Source organism: Ictalurus punctatus, chromosome 4, assembly GCF_001660625.3.
Source record: "Ictalurus punctatus breed USDA103 chromosome 4, Coco_2.0, whole genome shotgun sequence".
In the NCBI taxonomy this organism is placed as follows: domain Eukaryota; kingdom Metazoa; phylum Chordata; class Actinopteri; order Siluriformes; family Ictaluridae; genus Ictalurus; species Ictalurus punctatus.
The window spans coordinates 24,030,044-24,036,453 of NC_071284.1; positions in this window are offsets into that span (position 1 = coordinate 24,030,044).

The window sequence follows — 6,410 nt, forward strand, 5'->3', positions numbered from 1 at the left end:
AGGCCTCAGCTGTTTATGGAAAACGCATATATTTTGAAATCCCAATGCAGGTATTTTGAAATTTGTTAGCCCTCCTTTTTGCTAGAGTCATCCTATTCAACTGTCAGAGCCTAGGTTGATGTTGACATCAATTCTGTCAACAGAATTGATGATTGGTGTTTAAAAAATAAGTACATTATGACACTTAAATGGATGACAAAAATGCTGATGTGGCCTAGGCAGAATTTCTAGTTTGACACCCCTGACTTATAGGGAGCATTTAGAATAATGTGTAATCTTTGCAGGACAGCATTAACAGTGACAAAGCCTCAAACAAAATTTAAGAGTTTAAGTCAAGGTGTGATCACATTTGACTTAGGCTGTAGTGGACTATCTAGTTAATTTTTAGTGTAACCCCATAACAGGCAGTCATCCAGCATACAGTATAGCAGCTTGTTTACTTGTATTGTTTCAGCAATATTTCCAAGCCAATACTCAAAATCCACACCGAAGACTTGAAACTAACCCAAAGAATGTGGGCATTGTTAAAGGGAAACGCATTCTGTGGTGCAAACACATTTTTTATGTATGGACATTATCCACTCCATAATGGATAATACACAGTAGATAAAGAGTATATACAGTTTAAACCAGTATATCTTACAACTACTAGGTGCATTAATAACTATGGAAACTACCCCATGATCACAGCATCTAGAAAGTTCTGTTAAAGAGCAACATTTTTAAATCACTCAAATGAGGTTTTATAACGGGAGTTATATTGTTCTCAAAATAGGAAATCAAATTGTCTCTTATTCCTAGTTAGCATTGCTAATAATTGTAGAAGTCTACCAGTTTAGTTTGATACCATATTTATATTTAAGTGGTCTGTTTTAAAGTGCAAGTGTGATCATTATACCAGTTGGAACAGTATCTGCCATGGAGCTAAATACTGAATCTAAGTATTCATTCATTTGATCGAGTACTGTGGAGTGAGGGGGTGAATCAATCATCGTAATAAATCCAGAAGATTTACAATAAAGCTGAGTACAGTAGCTGATGTGATTATATTTTTGAGCATATCTGTACTTTAAAGCACAGATTATTTGTATCTGTGCTTGTATTCGGATTTAAACGTAGTAGTGGATGTGGTCTGCACTAGATGGTGGGTTATTTTATTTATTTATTCATTAATTTTTTTTATGCTAACCATACTATTATACCCTAGAAACACTGTAACACATTAAAAAAGTAATTTTTATTCACAAATTATAGCAACTTGCAGAAAATTACTTTATTCAGCTCTTGAACCAGATGCCCTGTGCACCTTTCTTGCACACCTCTACAATATTACCCTTAGTAATTCCTGCCTGACAAAGGCAGATGCAGTATTGTCAAAAGTATGTGCATATATGACCATCATACCGATGTATATTCTTGTTGAACCTCCCATTCCAAAAGTTGTTCCCCCACTTTGAAACTATAACAGCTTTCATGCTTCTGGGGAGGCTTTCCACTAGTTTTTGGAATGTGGCTGTTGGAATTCAGCATTAGTGAGGTCAGGCACTGATGTTGGATGAGAAGGCCTTGTGCAGAGTCAGCGTTCCAATTCATCCTGAATGTTTTCAGGGGAGTTGAGGTCAGGGCCCAGAACAGGCCACTTGTATTCTTCCATACCAACCTTGGCAAAACATGTTTACATGGACTTTGCTTTGTGCACAGAGGCATTTTCATGCTGGAACAGGTTTGGGCTTTTGAAATTGAAATTGTAATGCTACAGCACACAGAGACATCTTATAGAATTGTGTGTTTAGAACTTTGTGGCAACAGTTTGGGGAAGAACCACACATTGGTGTGATGGTCAGGTGTCCACAAACCTTTGCCCATATAGTGTACAGTTGTGGTTGGAAGTTTACATACACTCATCATGGACATGGATGTCATGGCAATATTGGGCTTTCAATAATTTCTTTGAACTTTTCTTTTTCTGGGGCAGAATGATTGTACAACATACATTTTTAATAATAAAAAATAATTTGGTTCACAAGTTTTAATTCATTTGGCGTTTTCTGTAATCAACGTAGGACCAAAATTATACATACAGGGTCAAAAATATACATACAAACAATGGTTCTGAAAGTTCCAAAATGTCCTTTAATTTGCCAATACCAAGGCCTCTTAATTTCCTGTTAGTGATAATGATTGACTACAGCTGGCAGCTTCTCTGTGCTAACATAAAAATGGTTTGTCTGACAGCAGTCATTGGCTTAACCAACACACACTATGCGAAAGTCCAAAGAGCACAATGCAGATCTGAAAAAGAGGATGGTTTATTTACACAAATCAGGAATGTCTCTTGGAGCCATTTCTAAACAAATTGCAGATTCCAAGATCATCAATTATTTTTCAAGATGGCGGCGCACACAGTTGCTGCGGCTCACGGCTCTCCTTTCCAGTGCACTCTTTCGTTGTTTTTGTATTATTTCTTTATTATTTGTTTGAGCATTATCGGTTCCACGAACATCCGCTATACAAGTCAGAACCTTATGGATATTGGGGACCAACACCGCATACCTATTACGAGAATGTTTCATCACACGCACAACATCCCAGACGACATAGCGAGATTGCCGGGCTCTCCGTGGATTGTTGTCGGGTCCAGAAGGCGGCGCAGACGGAGGAGGGAGAGGAAGCAAAAGCGGGGATGCAGGTCCGGTATTATGCTAAGGCTAAGAAAACAACCACACAAGCCACCTTTACCGAGCCTGTTTCTCTCCAATGCCAGATCCCTAGTGAATAAAATCGACAACTTGGAATTACAACTAGCTGGAAATCGCTACGTTCGTGACTGCTGTGTTTTGATTATTACTGAAACCTGGCTTCATCCAAGGATACCCGATGCTAGCATGCAGCTAGCAGGTCGTACTATGCTTCGCTGGGACAGGACTGAGGACTCCGGTAAGAGCAGAGCGGGGGGGGGGGGGGCTCTGTATGTATGTGCATGAGAATTGGTGTAACAACGGAACAATGATAGACAAACATTGTTCCCCTGACCTCGAGTACATGTCCTTAAGATGTCGGCCCTTTTTTCTACCGTGAGAGACAACAGTGGTGATTATCACGGCTGTGTATATTCTACCCGACGCCAATGTGAACACGGCGCTCTCTCTCCTGTTGAACACCATAAACGAGCAGCAGAGGGCTTACCCCGACGGTGTTCACATAATTGCAGGAGACTTTAATAAGGCGAACTTGAAGACTGTACTCCCGAAATTCTGTCAACATGTTAAGTGTTTTACTAGAGGGGCGAACACTCTGGATCATGTTTACTCCAACATTAAGCACGCGTATAGAGCCATACCTCTCCCCCACCTCGGCCAATCAGACCATCTCTCCCTCCTGCTCTCCCCTGCCTACACCCCCCTCAGACGCAGTGTCAAGACCACTATAAAGACTGTTACCACCTGGCCTGAGGATGCATTCTGCAAACTACAGGACTGCTTCGAACAGACAGACTGGGATTTGTTTGAACATCAAGAGCTAGAAACATTAACAGGAACGGTACTGGACTACATCAAGTTCTGTATCGGAAATGTGACTGTGGGAAAAAACATCCGGGTTTTCCAAAACCAGAAACCATGGATGACCAAACAGGTCCGCACACTACTCAAAGCCCGCAACGCTGCCTTCAGGTCTGGTAATAGAGCTCTGTACAGAGCTGCCCGTGCCAACCTGAAAGGTGGTATTAAGGAAGCTAAGGCGGCCTATAAGAGGAGCATAGAGTCCCACCTGTCCAGCAAAAATAAACGGGAGGTGTGGCAGGGCATACAGAACATCACGAACTACAGAGGCCGTGAGGCAACAACAGGAGACCTGAGTGCGATTCTGGCAGAAGAGCTAAATTGCTTCTTTGCTCACTTTGAAACATCACAACAACAGCACTCATCTGCTCCAGCCCCACCTCCACCCTCATCTGGCCCCCGTACCAGTCCAGCCCTGCCTCCATCCCCTTCTGGTTCCTGCACCACTCTACTTACTGTGAGGGAACACGATGTTAGACGGATGTTTCTGGCAGTGAACCCCAGGAAGGCTGCTGGCCCAGACGGTGTACCTGGTAACGTGCTCAGATCATGTGCCCACCAGCTTGCCCACATCTTTACCAGAATTTTCAATCTCTCCCTGGCCCAAGCAGTCATCCCGTCCTGCCTAAAATCAGCCACAATCATTCCAGTGCCAAAGAAGTCGCCCACCACTAGCCTGAATTATTATCGTCCTGTAGCCCTCACTCCAGTTATCATGAAGTGCTTTGAGAGATTGGTTCTTCAGCACATCAAGGACTACCTCCCCCCAGATTTCGATCCTTTTCAATTTGCTTATCGTGTAAACAGATCCACAGAGGATGCTATCGCCGTAGCTGTCCACTACGTGTTGAGACATCTAGAGCAGCAACAGAGCTACGTCCGGATGCTTTTTGTGGATTACAGTTCGGCTTTTAATACAATAATTCTGGACATTCTCGTCACCAAATTGGTCACCCTTGGCCTCCCCCGCCTCACGTGTGCCTGGATAAAGGACTTTCTCACCAACCGGTCCCAGACAGTGAGACTCGGACCCCACCTCTCCTCCACTCGCACGTTGAGCACAGGTTCTCCACAGGGCTGTGTGTTGAGCCCCCTCCTGTACTGTCTCTACACATATGACTGTAGACCAGTCTACAACAATAATCTTATCATCAAGTTTGCTGACGACACCACAGTGGTCGGACTTATCTCAAAAGGAGAGGAGGCAGCCTACAGAGAGGAAGTCCTAAACTTGGCAGCCTGATGTTCAAAGAACAATCTGACTCTAAACACCAAGAAAACCAAGGAACTTATTGTAGACTTCAGAAAACACAACACGGAGCTGGCCCCCCTCTTCATTAATGGTGAGTGTGTGGAGAAGGTCCACACCGTCCGGTTTCTTGGCGTCCTTATCTCTGCAAACATCTCCTGGACGGACAACATCACAGCGGTTATCAAGAAGGCTCAAACGCGGCTACACTTCCTGAGGGTTCTCAGGAAGTACAATCTGGACTCCAATCTGCTGCTGATCTTCTACCGCTCGTCCGTCGAGAGCCTGCTGACATACTGTATCACGGTGTGGTACGGTAGCTGCACCGCAGCAGACAGGGAGAGGCTTCAGAGGGTAGTAAGAGCAGCACAGAAGATCATTGGCTGCCCTCTCCCCTCCCTGATGGATATTTACACTTCCCGTTGCCTCAGCAGAGGAAAAACCATCATTAAGGACAGTTCTCACCCTGGCTTTGATCTGTTCAATCTGTTGCCCTCAGGGAGACGTTACAGGTGCATCAAAACAAGGACTAGTAGATTTAGGAATAGTTTCTTCCCGAAAGCTATTACCATGATAAACAAACACATGTACTGAGTCCACAGCATATGTATATAGTGTCTCAAAACTGTGCATTTCATAGTACCTCCCCCATCCACCCCAATATCTATCTTGCATATCTTGTATATCTTGTTTATTTATTTTGTTTATTTATCTTGTTTATTTATCTGTGTATTATCTGTTTATTCTTCTTGTGTACTGAATGTACATGTTTGCACGGAACAAAAAGGAGTGGCTCTTAATTTCATTGTACATATGTATAGTGACAATAAAAAGGCATTCATTCAGCATTCAGCATCAGTTCAAACAATTGTATGTTAGTACAAATTATTGGGAAGTGTAGCCACTTTGCCAAGGTCTGAAAGAAGACTCAAACTGTCACCCTCAGCTGAGAGAAAATTGGTTTGGATGATCAGGAAAAACCCAGGAACCACCAAGCCACAGGCTTGCCATGAACCGGAAGCTGCTGGAACATCAGTGTCACTGTCTACAGTGAGTTTTACATTGCCATGGACTGAAAGGCTGCAATCCAAGAAAGAAGCCCCTGCTCCAAAATCGACACCTTCAAGTCTGTCTAAAGTTTGCGGCTGACCATATGAACAAAGGAAAAGCCTTCTGGCGGAAAGTTTTATGGGCAGATGAGCTAAAGATTGAGTTGTTTGGCCACAATGACCAGAGCTATGTTTGGAGGAGTTAAGAACGCTGTACCAACTGTTAAGCGTGGTGGTAGCACTATGCTCTGGGGATCTGGGGGATAAAGTGGATGGAATAATGAAGGAGGATTACCTTAGAATTATACAGCAAAAACCATCAGCCAGACAGTTGAAACTTGGACACAATTGGGTGTTCCAGCTGGACAATGACCCCAAACACACCTCAAAGCTGGTTGTGGAATGGATAAAGCAGGCTAACATTAAGCTTTTGGTATGGCCTTCCCAAAGTCCTGATCTCAACCCTATCGAAAATTTCTCGACTGCGTAAAAGTTGAGGCAGGGACAAATGTAATTGATCTTTACCAATTCTGCCAAGAAGAGTGGTCAAAT